Below are 15,565 nucleotides of genomic sequence, written 5' to 3'. Positions count from 1 at the left end.
TCCTCTCTCCTAACCCTTCCCTCACCTTTGGATCATGATCTGCATCAAATCCAGCAAGTTGGACCTCCCCATGTGATCATTTCCATTTGAATCTTATTCAAACAAATTTCTGTCTTCTATCCTACTACTTGGAGATTTACAAAGGAACTCCATTTTCTGTTTTGATCTTTGCCCCCAAACCAACTCTCCTCCCTAGTCCTTTGAACCCTCAACCAAGATCCAGGAAGATCCACTGGTCTTCAGTTCAAAATGTTCAAACTACACCTGCTGCAAGTTTGGACCAGATTTGACAAATTTGGTGAAATTCATTCAAAACCTTATCCAAAAATTCCAAGTAAAATCAGGCAGCCTCTGGGTGCAATGAGTGGTCATCTCACCAAGTTACAGCTCCAGAAAAATTCATCTCATTGCAAAATCTCTCTGTCGAACACCTGCAGTGCATGGTCATGTCAAGTTCAGAAAGTTCAGAGAACACTGCAGTGGCTGCTGTCGTTTTCTTCAGAGAAGGACGTCGATCTCGCCAGTGCCACCACGTCGCCTTGCTCCTCGTCCACGCCCTCTTGTTCCTGCACCGCACGAACGCCTGGTGCCTTGCGGGCGTCGGCGACGAGCAGAGAAGGTGCGCCGCCCCGTGACCGACGCCGGCGGTGGCTTTGCGGACGCCAGCGGGAGACACGGCGCCGACGACGCCACCCAGCGCCGCCCAAACCACCGGAGCCCGCCGCGTGGCCTTCCACTCCCCCGAATGCGCTGCCGCTCTCGTCGTGAACCGCAGGGCGCGGAGCGCGCTCTCTGCCGCCGTTGAGCCCGTGCGGTCACCTCACCGTGGACCGACGCCATTACGCCAAGACCATCTCCGTTTAGCTGTAAAACGACTCCAGTAACCTCCACTGATGCTGCCTGGCCGCTCAAACCCCCTGCCAATCCACTGCTCCGCCGTAATCACTCGCCGGAGATTCTCCTTTCACGGCCACCCCATTGATCTGCCTATAAATAGAGGCCCCGAGCTTCAACTCGAGCACCCACCAGCCCTGCACTCCCCCTAGAGCACGCCTAGCCACTGGAAGAGCCCCGAGGAGGTCTCCTTCCTCGACTCCGGCCGCCGCGACCCGCCACGGGATCCAGCCCGATTCGCCCCCGTGTGTGCTCCTCCGCCTCCGTTCTCTTACCAGTAGCTTCACCATGCATCCCTCTTTCTGACCCGCACTTCAATTTGAAGCTTGCCGCCCTCCACCGGAGTTCCCCATCCTCACCCGAGCCGCCGTCCGTCGGAGATAGTGTCGCCGTCGACGTGGTGCTCCCCATTGGACGAGTCCACCACCCACCGACGCGGAAGAAGATGCTGAAGCTCTTGGTAGCCTCCGTTTCTCCAAACTCGCCGTGGTTCGACGCCGGCGTCCACCGCAGCCTTCGGGCGCCGGCGAGCTTTTCAAACCTGACATGTGGACCCCGCGTGTCAGCCTCTGTTTTATTCCACCTCGAACCGTTTTCTGTTGACGCCTTCGGGCAAATACGCTTTCTCCTTTGCGCTTGCGCATTCCCAATCGAACTGTTTTCGGTTTTCTCAGTTAAAACCCTAGAACTTTTCTGTTTCATTACAGATAAGTCCCTGGACAGAAACCTTTATAACTTTTTAATAAAAAGGAATTTTTGAGTGATTCTTTTTCTGACAATCTTCAAATTTTGTCTAGTTTTTTATGGGATTTATTTGAAAAATATTTGGAAAAGTTTCTGTGCACCCATTGGTTTTCACGTTAGTACCCGTTTCGTGATTGTCGTAGGTTCCGAAAGAGGTGACGGAGCCGCGAACTTCGCCGAGCTAGACTCCGACTTCTCCGAACCAGGCAAGCATGTTTTGAACATTTGATATGACATGTGTTTTACATGTTCACGTGAGAGTTTGTGCGTGGCATATGAGTGTCGGTAAATACCTCGTTGCTTGTAAGGCAACGACCCGGTTGTTCCAAAGTCGCGATGATCTCTGATGAGAGATGGCCTAATCATGTGGTGACATGAAGGGAAGCAAGGTGGTACTGTTGTAGCATACCAGCCTTGCGTCATCCGACTTTCCCCGACGTTAACGTGGTTGGAGCCACGTTATCGTTCCTTTCCCGCATGTTCCAAAGTTGTGATGATCTCTGATGAGAGATGGCCTAATCATGTGGTGACATGAAGGGCAGCAAGGTGGTACTGTTGTAGCATAACAGCCTTGCGTCATCCGACTCCCCTCCGACGTTAACGTGGTTGGAGCCACGTTACCGTTCTTTCCCCTTTTCGTGCTACCACATGTCTCATTGCCAGGATGCGGTTTAGTAAGTTGGTAACCTCTTTCCGGGTACACACCAAACAGAGAGGCCGGGATGATGGTACCTTGGCCCAGGATTAAAGCCAGTCATCCGGTCAGGGGGCATCGGTGTTTCCGGTTGGGACCGAGAGGGGGGCACCCCCTTAGAGCGCGTGTATAGAAATTTGATCCCATGCTACGCGAGGTTGTAGCCTCCCCGTCTCAAGGTTTTTCTTGAACGTTGCCGAGGGTGATCCCTGGCTTCGGATGGTTGAATTGGGTGTGTACTGGTTAGACGTGTTTCTTCCAAAACACCGTAGATGGACTAGTCCCCGTGACTACTGAAATCCGTTGGCTGTGGTTAAGTACAAACTCTGCAGAGTCAATTCTTTCCAAATCATCGTATCCATGATCAATAGTGTAAACATTATATCCATATCTATCCGTGTGAAAAACTTGTCCCCGGTGAACAATCTCAAGTGGTAAATCCAGTTTTATTGTTACTCCTGTGGATGGACTAACTTTATATTCGTCGCATGCTTGTGATAATTTATGTTTCCGAACGATTGTATTATTGAGCTGTGATATAAGCCCTTTATGTGACGTCGCGCAGACGTCCGACTGTGGCGTGTACGTGTTTCTTACTTTATATATATAAGCCCTTTTTGTGATGTCGCTCAGACGTCCGACTGTGGCATGCACTGTATTTATTCTCTGTTATAAGCCCTTTATGTGGTGTCGCCCCGACGCCCGACTGTGGCATTATTATTCTGCATTTTCCTCTCGAGGAGTCTTTCAGACACTCGCTTGGCACCAGCATCATTATTCCGCATTTTCCGCTCGAGGAGTCTTTCAGACACTCGCTTGGCACCTGTATTATTATCCCGCCTTTTCCGCTCGAGGAGTCTTTCAGACACTCGTTTGGCACCAGTATTACTATTCTGCAGTTTCCGCTCGAGGCGTCATTCAGACCCTCGCTTGGCACCCCATATTTATTATCTCTATGTCTGATCGCACCGGTTAACTTGTTCATGTGCTTCATGTTTACATTTGTTATACCTTATGTCCGAACTGTCTTGCGAGTACTTTCATAGTACTCACCTGGCTTGTTGATTTGGCCAGATGTTGACGAAGGCGATCTCTTGGATGAAGAGTTTGATAGCGCGTCCGATGCCTAGAGGAGTCCCAGTCAGTCCTGCGCGATCCCGGATATTGGTCACTTGTATTGTATACGCTTCCGCCACCCGCAATAAGTCTTCTCGAGCCTCACTCCGACGCTCGATGAGTTGTAGTCTTCTGGAATCATATCACTCGCTTCGCGATGATATTTCCGCCACCGTTATTATCGTGATTTAGTAGTTTGCCACCCTATCCGCCGTCTTGTTTTAGCGGCATGCATGTAATAAATTGTTGGGCAGTCTCTGCTCAACCTTGTATTATATTTAGTACTCCTGGTATTTTTCTTCTGTGACCAAGATATTGTCTACCAGTGAGAAGGAATTCTTCCTCGCTGGTCCGTAAAAGGGATTGGTCTCTCAATAATTATTTTATTGAAAAACCGGTCGTGACAAGCTTGGTATCAGAGCCAGGCTGATTGTAGGAAGCCACTAGGTGCGAGCGCTAATCGGTTATTAGCGTTTTTGTGCTTTTTCAGCATTTTTGCAATTGTAGCTATTTTCTGTTGGTCATCATAAATTTATGACATGAGTACTCAGAATTTTGCCTACTTTTGTAGATGGCTGGCTGCAGCTGTGAGAATCGAGTGTTCACCAACGTGCCCGAGGGGTTTGTCAAGCTCCTCGTCTCCATCACCAAGCTCACGATCGGGCCAGCAGCTCGCCCGGAGTTCACACTCTACCAGCACAAGCTCAGTGACGACGTGTCTATGCACCAGGCTGTGGTGCAATTCAAGGGAGGACGATCTGCTGCTCGCCACTTCCGTTTTGTGGGAAGGGCCATGCCTACGGAGAGGCATGCCATGCAGATGGCTGCCCGTGAGGCGATAGCTCGCCTTCGGGACATCCTTCCTACGATGAAGACTCGTCGCTACCGCTACCTCCCATGCCATCCTCCGAGGACTTTGTGCGAAAATCATCAAGTGAGGAAAACCCAAACCCAAACACCTACAAACCCAAAGTGATTGAGCATCACTGAAGAGATTGATCCTGTGTGGATTCGACGATTGTTACCTTTGAAGAGTGTGCATCTTCTAGACGGTTAGGCGTCATGGTCTAGAGCATCCAAGAGGAAATTTTGTATCGCCGAGTGACCGAGTTTGTGAAGGTTTGGAAGTCACCTGAAGACTTACCATGAGTGATTGGGCGAGGTCTGTGTGACCTTAGATCAAGGAGAATATGGTGAGGACTGTGTGTCCTCAGGTTTAAATACCTAGCCGCTCCAACCAGACGTACAACTGTCACAGCAGTTGGAACTGGTCTACCAAATCATTTTCTTCACCGAGAAAACTGGTTCTATTTCCTCAACCCTTCCATTTCCTCATTACTGTGTTGTGTGCTTGTTCATATCTGTTTTGAAGACTTTGACTGAAAAATTTCTCAATTTCCTCAGTTCAATTTATTCAGTCTGTTTGTCTTCATCCTGTTTTATCATGTGCTTACGCTTTTTGTACTCTGTGTCTGTTTCCATTTCATCATGATGTCCATGTTTATGTTATGTCATGTATGCATGTGAGTACTTATTCGGCTGCAAGTAGTTCTTCGCTTAGGAATTTCCTCACCCTGAAATTCCTCAGTGAAGAATTCATAAAAATCGCCTATTCACCCCCCTCTAGTCGACTTAACGCACTTTCAATTGGTATCAGAGCAAGGTACTCCCTTGTTCTATGTGATTTTGGTTTAACCGCCTGGAGTTTTATTTATATTGACCGCAGGTATGATCAAGGTCTCTGCTGGGTGTCCTACCTTCGATGGGACGGACTACCCCTACTGGAAGAATAAGATGCGCATGCATCTTGAGGCAATTGATAACGATCTCTGGTATGTTGTGGAGAATGGTGTCCCCTCTGTCACCCCTACCATCAACGCTGCTGACGTGAAGAGATTCAAGCAACCCGACTCTCAAGCGAAGAACATCATATGTGGCCATCTGAGCAATGGGCAGTATGGTAGAGTGAGTGCTTTGGAGACAGCTAAGCTTATCTGGGATAGGCTGTTCAAGGTCAATGAAGGAGTCTCAACACAGCGTGACTCTCGAGTTGACATTCTTCGCAATCTCTTCAACCGCTTCAAAAGACTCGACAATGAAAATGTTTAGCAAACTTTCGATCGCCTCACTAACATCTCAAATGAGCTTCAAGCACTTGGTGCCACTGACATCACCGACGATGAGGTGGTGAATAAATTGTTGAGATCGCTTGGTTCCTCATTTGATACTCTGGCATTGTGATACAAGAATGTGGAGACTATAAGTCACTTGATCCCGCTGAATCCTCGAGAGGCTAAACACTCATGAGTTCCAGCTTGCTGAGAAGAGAGATCTCTATGGACCGAGCTATGGCAGATCACGTGCTCTGAAGGCCAAGGCAGTGTCTGAATCTGAAGGTGGAGATTCTGGTAGTAGTATTGGTGATCCTGAAGAACTGAGTCACGAGCTAGCAATTCTCATGAAGAAATTCCAAAAGTTCTCAAGACGTGGTCGCTTTGGAAAATCCTCAAGAAGTGATGATTCCTCATCCTGTGACTACAAGAGGAGACTGTGCACAAATGCAAGAAACATGGTCACTACATTCAAGACTGTGCTCAGTGGGAAAAGGAATCAAAGAAGAAGAAACACAAGGATTACAGTTCTGATGATTCAAAGAAGAAGAAGAAATCTTCAAAATCTTCATCATCAAAATCCTCGAAGTCTTCATCTCACAAGAAGAGCAGCTCCAAGAAGGCTCGGGCATTCATTGGCAAGGAAATGGACTCTCAGGTTGAGTCTGAGGAACATGAGGTAGAGGAGGCATCTGAGGAGTCAGAATCTGGTGTGGCGAGCCTAGCCCTCGCTACTGCGTTCGTCAGCAAGTCCATCTTCAACACTGAAGAAAATGACTTCCACAACAAGGCTGATGATGACAATGATGACTACGCTCCCACCTATTGCTTTATGGCAAAGGGTGCCAAGGTACTCAAATATCCCTCCTCTGAATCATGTGAGGATGAATCTGATGAATACCTCAAGCCTAGCTACTCTAAACTTGCTAAGATTGCTGTGAAACAACAAAAGACTTTTGAAAAGGTTCAAAATATGCTAGATAAAAGTGATGATATGTTGGGTTAAGAAATGGATCGCACTAAAACCTTGACTGAAAATCTTCAGAGACTTCAGTCTAAGTTTGACAACCTTCAAAGTCATCATAACACTCTCTTATCTAATCATGGGAAACTTTCTTATGAATTTCTTCAAATAAAGCAAGATCTTGAGAAGCTAAGGGTGAGTTATGAAGATCTTCCGAAGGAGCGTGATTCATTACTTGCTATACAAATCAGCGATGCTCAGGAAGAATTCATTCCTCCATGTTTGAAGTGCATTGAACGTGAATCTGCTAATTCTTCACCTGAAAGTTCAAATGCTTCTATTGCTGAAAATTCTTCACCTGTCTCTGCTATCACTCATTCCTCATGTGAGGATATTGCTAGTATCACTGACAATGCAGGGTTGAAGGAATTGTATATGACAGGCATGTACAAAAGCCTCAAAGGGCATCAGGCTTTTTGTGATGTGCTTAAAAAGCATATCCTCAACAGAAACCCTAGGAAAGAGGGTGTTGCCTTTGAGAGGAAACTCAATGCTGATGGAACATACTGGAAGCCTGAGCAGTATCCCAAAACCTCATGGGTTGCTGCAAAGGGACCTCCAGTAGATCCATCTACTTTATCTGGCTTTACATGTGAATCTTCTCATTCTTCTGATGAGTCATTTGACTCTAACTATAAACTGTTCAAAAATCAGAATGGTGAAGTATTTGCTAGATATGTTGGCACTAACTGCAGGAATAGTTCCCCTATGAAGAAAATCTGGGTTCCCAAAAGGTGCCTTGAAAGTCTTCAGGTGAATGTCATCATGACACCACCTGTGAAGAACAGGAACCCCAGATCCAATTCTTCATATGGACCAAATTCTTCATATGGATCAAATTCCTCAAAAGGATCAAAGTCCTCATATGAACATCATCGTGCTAACACTTCTGTTTTGCAGGAAAGAACTAGGGGTTATGAATATGTGCATTATTCTTCAAATCATTAAGTCCATAAGTCCTCGAAGAATTTCTCTGCTTATTCATATGCTTACCCTAACTCCTCTTATGTGAAACGAAGTGGACTGGCTTCTATGCCACCTTTCTCTTATGGAGCTCGCAGAATGATGAACTCTTTGCCACCCCTTCAGATGTGGGAGGTGAAGAAAAAGAACTAATCTCTTATGCAGGGTCAGGTCTCCAGACGAACTTAAACGTCTGAAGAATATACCGGAGACCTGAATATGCTTGAAAGGACGCAAGCTAATCATGAAGAAATGAATTTTCATTTCTCACGTCCTCATATTGCTATATCAGTTCTATTGCTTGATGAAATTGATCTGATGAATTTGATGTCATATTCTTCACTCATGAAGTATATGAGTTCGTAAGCTGCACTAATTGATCTGTAGGATGATCAACCCAAAGCCACTGAGTGGGTCCTTGATAGTGGATGTACAAATCACATGACTGATGACAAGAATCTACTGATGGATGCTCCCTTATCTCCATCTCATCTGAAGCATATCACCTACGCTGACAAAGGAAAAAGCAAGGTATTGGGTCTAGGTAAGGTTGCGATCTCAAAGGATCGACACATGGACAAAGTCATGCTTGTCGAGTCCTTAGGATTCAACCTCATGTCAGTCTCAATGCTTTGTGATCTTGATATGGTTTTTATCTTTGGCAAGTATCATTGTGTTGTGATCATGGAAGCTGGCCATTCCAAAGTCTTCGACGGCTTTAGGAGAGGAGACCTGTATATTGTTGATTTCTCTACAGGACCACAACCTGCTATATGCCTACTTGCAAAAGCTTCAGAAGGATGGCTATGGCATCGATGACTCGGTCATGCTGGCATGAGGAACTTGCACACGCTCGCGAAGAAGAAGCATGTCATTGGCATTGAGAATGTCAAATTCCTCAAGGATCACTTGTGCGGAGCCTGTGAAGCTGGAAAGATGACCAAGGCCAAGCATCCAGCGAAGACTATCATGACTACCACTCATCCATTTGAATTGCTTCACATGGATCTCTTTGGTCCTAACCATTATTCTGCATTCACCAATGAAGCATCTCTATATGGCTTTGTTATTGTTGATGATTACTCTCGTTACACATGGGTACATATTGTCACTTACAAACGTGAAGTGCAGGAAGTCTTCAAACAATTTTCCTTGAGGGATTCAACCAACTTTGGTGTGAAGATCAAACACATCAGAAGTGACAATGGAACTGAGTTCAAGAACACTGGTCTTGATGACTATCTTGATGAACTTGGTATTACTCATGAGTTATCTGCTCCTTATACTCCTTAGCAGAATGGCGTCTTGGAGCACAAGAGCAGGACTCTTGTTGAGATGGCTCGTACTATGCTTGATGAATACAAGACACCTCGTCATTTCTGGAATGAGGCAATTGATACTGTGTGCCACATCATCAACAGGGTATATCTTCACAAATTCTTCAAGAAGACTGCATATGAACTCCTCACTGATAAGAAACCCAATGTGAGTTATTTCAAAGTCTTCGGTGCTAAATATTGGATTATAGATCCTCATCACAATTCTAAATTTGCATCGAAAGGACATGAAGGTTTTATGCTTGGTTACGGAAAGGACTCGCACACCTACAGAGTCTTCAATTATGTTCATCACAAGGTTGTTGAAACTGTAGATGTGCGGTTCGATGAAACTAATGGCTTGCAAAGAGAGCACCTACCTCCTGTGCTAGATGAAAAGTCACCCGAGGAAACCATCAAGTTCAAGGCTACTGAGGATGTCATTCCTAATGAAGAATCTGCTGAAGAAGTCATTTCAGACCATGAAGAACATCATGATGGTGCACCTGAGGAAAATGGTTCTGAAGAAAATGCTGATCCAATTCCTCGTCACCAACCCGCTCACCCTCGCGTTGCAAATGAAGTGCAGATTGAGAAAATCATCAGCGACATCAACGCACCAGGTCCTCTCACACACTCAGAAGCTTCACATTTGTCTAACTTTTGTGGGCACTTTGCTTTCATCTCTATCACAGAGCCCACTAAGGTAGATGAAGCATTTATGGAGCGTGAGTGGATTCAAGCTATGCAAGAAGAATTACATCGGTTCGAGCTCAACAACGTCTGGGAGCTTGTCAAGCGACTAGATCCTCGCAAGCACAATATCATCAGCACAAAGTGGATCTACTGCCACAAGCAAGATGAAAATGGCCTTGTGGTGAGGAATAAGGAACGGCTTGTAGCTCAAGGCTACACACAGGTTGAAGGAATTGATTTCGATGAAACTTTTGCACCTGTTGCTAGACTTGAGGCTATACGCATGTTACTTGCTTATGCTAACCATCATAATATCATCTTATATCAAATGGATGTGAAAAGTGCATTCCTCAATGGTAAGCTTGAGGAAGAAGTATATGTTGCTCAACCCCCAGGTTTTGAAGATCCGAAGCATCCTGACAAAGTCTTCAGACTCAATAAGGCCCTCTATGGCCTCAAGCAGGCCCCTCGGGCATGGTATGATACTTTAAAGGAATTCCTCATGAAGAAAGGCTTCAAACCCAGTTCACTTGACCCAACTCTTTTCACCAAAACTTATGATGATGAGCTATTCGTGTGCCAAATATATGTTGATGATATTATCTTTGGTTGTACTGACCAACGTTACAGTGATGAATTTCCCTATATGATGAGTCAAGAATATCAAATGTCTATGATGGGAGAATTGAAATTCTTCTTAGGTCTTCAGATACGTCAACAGTGCAATGGCATATTCATATCTCAGGAGAAGTACCTCAAGGACGTATTGAGGAAATTCGGCATGCAAGATTGCAAAGGCGTCAAAATCCCTATGCCCACAAATGGCCGTCTTTGCACTGATGAAAATGGTATTGACTTCGATCAAAAGGTATACCGCAACATGATTGGCTCTTTATTGTATTTATGTGCATCTAGGCCAGATATTATGCTTAGTGTTTGCATGTGTGCCCGCTTTCAAGCTACATCGAAGGAATCACACCGTAAGGCTGTGAAGCATATTCTTCGATATCTAGCTCACACTCCAACACTTGGATTATGGTATCCCAAGGGCTCGGCTTTTGATCTCATTGGATATTCTGAATCTGACTATGCTGGTGATCGTGTGGACCGCAAGTCAACATCACACACAAGCCATTTCCTCGGACGATCCTTGGTCTGTTGGTCCTCGAAGAAACAGAACTGCGTATCACTTTCTACTGCTGAAGCTAAATACATTGCTGCTGGTTCGTGCTGTGCTCATTACTATGGATGAAGCAAACCCTCAAGGACTACGGCATCAATGTGAAGAATGTGCCACTCTATTGTGAAAATGAGAGTGCCATCAAGATTGCTCAGAACCCAGTTCAGCACTCAAAGACAAAGCACATTTAGATTCGTCATCATTTTCTTCGTGATCATGTGTTGAAGGGCGACATCTCCATCGAGCACGTGAAGACTGAAGGACAGCTAGCCGATATCTTCACAAATCCCTTGGATGAGAAGAGATATAGCAAGTTGCAGTGTGAGCTAAATATTTTAGAATCTTCGAATGTCCTTTGAAAAGGACACACATCCTAACACTTATGCAAAATTGATGACTTAGATGCGCAACACACGAAGTAACGTTTTTCTTCAACCAATGAAGACTAACACCCTAAGTGTGAAGAAATTAACGAAGAATTTGACTCTCAGAGCCCTACGACAATTGTACGCGGCGTCTGAAATCAGCATTCTTATACGGTGGGTTTCGCCACCAACAAAAGTTGAAAATCTTCAATTTGAGTTTTTCTTCAGTTTTGAAATTCCTTAGTTGTTCAATTTCTTCAACTTTACATTATCTTCATTGTTTCCATCGTTTTTCTTCATTGAATTATATATATATATATATATATATATATATATATATATATATATATATATATATATATATATATATATATTGCACTATTCTAATTCTAGAATTAGAATAACTATTTGGATCACCGGGCCCTATATAGGGCCCGAGAGAGAAAAACAAAAAAGTCCACGCCCACGCCTGCTCGTCCACCACTTCCTCGGTCCCCAACCTCCCCCCGGTCCAGCGTCGTCGAGGTCTCGACCCCCGCCACAACCGCCGCGCCGCCGGCCCAGCTTCCGACGCGCCGCCGTACCGGCTTCTCACCACCTCCCCTCGATGCGCCGCTCCGCCTCCACCAAGATCCTATCGTAGCCCCACCTCCAACAGCCCCGCCGACGACCGGATCCCTGCTTCCCGACGAGCTCCGGTGCCACCTCAACGAAGGTCACGGCCTTCAACCCGCTCCCAGCGCGCTACCGCCACCGAAACCTTCGGCCACCATGGGCACCGCCGTCGCGCCCTGCCTTCTTCCTGCCACCGCGCCTCCACATCGCCTCCACCCCGCCGCCGCCGGGGAACAGGGCGGTCGCCAACCGCACCTGGATCTGGGCGCGTGCCCCTAGCTTCTTGCCTCGCCCGTGCCATGCAGGCCTCCCCCGCCGTTGCCCGAAGTTCAAATGTCATAGCAGCGGACGGACGGATTCGACACGCCGTCGTTGGATATTCTCTGTTGTCGCTAGATCGGTCGCCGGTGCATCACCTCGGTCAAGCTCTTCTCTACCTCATGTGCGTCCATGGGGCTCGCTCCCAGAACTTGGCCATTTTTGGACGAGGAATCAAGCGCGCCCTTGCTGCTCTGTTTGGATCTACTCGGTTGCTGGTGTTTGCTTCGAGGCTACTCACACCCGAGCTCCCACTAGCCACCCAATCTCATTCCCCGCAGCGGATGTCGCCGACCTCGGCTAGTGGTTGCCGGATTTTGTGTTTCTTCTGTACAAAACTGATGCATTTCTTCTCTCGTTTCCGCAGGTTTGTTAACTGAACTTTACCATCTCGACTGATTGAACTGCACATAACTTAACTGTCTAGGCTGCAAGGGTGTCACGCGGAGGTGGCTCGAGCCGGCGGGAGATGCAGCAGTTCGACGCAGCCCCTCCACGCCGTTCAACTCCTGTAGCCAGCTGGCTCAAAGCCAACAGTGAGCTCCTACTTCGACTCACTACGCACGTAGCTTTTGGGCATGTGTCGATGTGTGGCTGAAGCTCTTTCTTTCTCTCCACAGTCTCATGTGCTGATGCTACCCTCTCAGTCTCTCTTATCTCAGTTTGGCACACCCATGTTTTTTGTCACTCTTAAAATTGGAAGTAGAGACGCTTAACCAGAAAGCCAATCTTTATGTATTCTGAATGTGAACCGGGTGCACTCTATGTGTTTGCTATTATGCGTGCTACAACTGAAGCATTTTTGTGCTTAGCTCTTTTTTTGTTCTGATGAAGCAAGTACTAGTTGCTCCTGCCATGCTACCTTTGGTCGAGAGCACATAGCTCAGTAGACAGAGCTTGACAAGATAGAAATGCAACATGTGGTGCAGAGAAGGCCACATCTCTCACGTGGCACACATTTTCTTTTTTCTTTTTGTGTGTAGAAAGGGTGTTTAGGCATACCACCACATTTAGGGATCCATTTTCAGTCTCCCCCACCATGCTCCTGCAGGTCAACTGCGCCGCCACACGAAGTTCACCGGCCATAGCTGCGGACGGACGAAATTCCAACTCTACCGCAACCCCTCAAGATCCACGGGTAAAATGATCCACAAGCTCATAATTTTCACACCGATGTATACCATGTGCTACAGTGAAGTGTCCATGCCTGATCTTTGTTGGGTTTTGTTTTTCAGTGGCCAAAGATGGCGCTCCACAGCTGTTCGGTGTAATGCCTAAGGATCAAACAATGTCTCTCTCACTTTTGTTTTTGGAAAGACCTGCCTATCATCTTGCCGCTGCTGCGTTGGAGTGGCTCCATCTGCAGATGGGGGAGGTCTCGACCTGCAGCTGGGAGAAATCTCGACCCGCACCTGGTCGCGCGCGCCACTGCCACTTAGGTCGACCACCTACAGCAGGCGCCGCAGCGCCTCAACCGTTAAACTATGGCACCTCAGCAGTTCAATGTATATTGGAGAAGAAGAAAAAACAACAGTAGGTTCAAATGTTGTGTTTTGTGATTGTTGTAGACTTGCAGCAAATTAGAGGTGGTTTCAAAGAAAAAATTGTTCCCTCTGATGGAGCACCTGGCCGTTCCCTTTGCTTTGTTTTGTTTTGCAAATTGCTAGTTGGCCGTATAGCTTCAGTAGTGGTATAATGCTTTAGGTTCCTGACTATTGGTCTTGATGTTTGTCCGTACTTGAGGTTCAGCTCGCTAATATATACGGGAGCAGTTTGGATTTGGTATTTTTCTGCAGTTTGGCACCGTGTTATATGTACTTTAAAAGTGCAGAAAAAATAGCACTTCATTCAAAAATGGTTGTGCAAAGTGCGCATGCTCCATGGGTGCTTGTTGTAATCCAAAAATTCATTGAAAACAAATAAAGATTTTTATGTTTAAAAAAGCCTTGGAAAGCAAAATGGAATTCAACAAAACAAAAAATGCTAGCGAGTTCTGTGCAAAAACCACATGAAGTTCAATAAGTATAATTTTAGAGGTTCAATTAATATGAGAATGCTGGAAGTTTGTAGAAGAAAAATGCCAGTGGTGCAGTTGTTGTCAGCTACATCGGTCGGAGCCCCTACTCCTCCACGAATCTGGCCAACCGCGCGCTGCCGACATGGATCCGCACTAAGAAGTTGAGATTAAAATAACAGAGATTATAATTTATAGTGTTTGTTTTTATTAGAAGAAAAGAAAAGAGAAGTTCAGTTTGTAACGATGACGCTGTTCAACGTGCACACCAATTGAAAAATTGTACAGGTTTGCCTACCAAAATATTCAACATTTCTTGTGGAAAAAATTTCACTCTATTTTTTGAACTCTGCATGAGAACTTTATGCTCTTTCAGATGTGTTCATTCATTTTTGTGTAAATGCATGTAGCACACGAAGTGTATGTGTATTCTTGTGTGTAAGTTTCTTAAAATTCAATAGCATGCGAAGTTCGTGTTTCAGAAATTCATAAGTTCACGTGTACCACGTACTGAAGAAAAAGATGGAGAAGTTCGATGATTATAGAAAACTCAGATTTTCCTCTTTATTAAAGAATGAAAACAAGAAGTTAAAAATTAGAAAACAAGAAGTTCAACTTTTTATAATAGGGCGCTTCAAAATTTCGTAAAAAAAGATTAGGAAATAAAACCAAGAAGTCCATATTAAAAAGATGGAGAAGTTCGATGATTATAGAAAACTCAGATTTTCATCATTATTAAAGAATGGAAACAAGAAGTTCAATAATAAAATAACAAGAAGTTCAACTATTAAAAATAGAGCGCTTCAAAATTCATAAAAAAGGATTAAGAAAAATCAGATTAAAAATTCATAGAAAAACTCAAATATTTCCACGTAACGGAGAGAGGTTCAGGTTGATAACTGCCAGAAGTTCATGTACTACACGGTGTGCATTTTGTACTAAAAAAATAAAAAAGCAAAGACTAAAAGTTTTGTTGTTATAAGTTCAAGTCCTTCGTCGGAGAAAGTTAAAAAATTATTGTGAGAGAGATTTGTACAAAAGGAGTATCATTTGTGTGACACTGACGATGGATGAGAAAATTAGAAAACGAAAATACGTCACAGAAGTTCAACTGAAAACAGCAGGAAGTTCAACTACTACAATGGATGAATTTCAGATGAAAAACTTTTAAAATCGTCGCAAGTATGAAAAAACGATCAACACGGGAAAGTTGCATGTTTACAGCAGTTTTCCACCGGTATATCACTTGCTCAATTTTGGTGAGTGTTTCGGTGACTGGATGGAGATCTACAGGCAAAAAAAGCACGTGAAAAACAGAGTGAAGTTCAGGTAGGCATGCCGAGAAGTTCAAGTTCTTCACGCGGTGCATTTTTGAAGAATCTGTTTCGCGATAAATGCAGAACAAATGATCCCGCCGTTTTCAAAATTACTTGAAAACGGCTAGGAATCAGAGAAAACCATCAACATGAAAAAGTTTCGCATTTTCCGTAGCTTTTCAGTGGTATATTATTCGCC

At 45.1% G+C, this 15,565-nt stretch overlaps 1 long non-coding RNA gene across 2 annotated transcripts; it reads left to right on the top strand.

Moving 5' to 3' along the window:
• The first annotated feature begins 11,562 nt into the window (after positions 1 to 11,562).
• Positions 11,563 to 13,821, top strand: LOC109766167 (uncharacterized). 2 transcript variants are annotated; one of them, XR_002233534.4, is made up of 3 exons: positions 11,563 to 12,572; positions 13,020 to 13,174; positions 13,272 to 13,821. It is a non-coding gene; the product is annotated as an uncharacterized lncRNA (long non-coding RNA). The 2 variants fall into 2 exon arrangements; XR_006663751.2 differs by having other exon boundaries at positions 11,932 to 12,572; positions 13,088 to 13,174; positions 13,272 to 13,653.
• Positions 13,822 to 15,565: the final 1,744 nt, after the last annotated feature.

Source organism: Aegilops tauschii, chromosome 1 (assembly GCF_002575655.3).
Source record: "Aegilops tauschii subsp. strangulata cultivar AL8/78 chromosome 1, Aet v6.0, whole genome shotgun sequence".
NCBI lineage: Eukaryota > Viridiplantae > Streptophyta > Magnoliopsida > Poales > Poaceae > Aegilops > Aegilops tauschii.
This window is presented reverse-complemented; position numbering and strand designations above follow the sequence as displayed.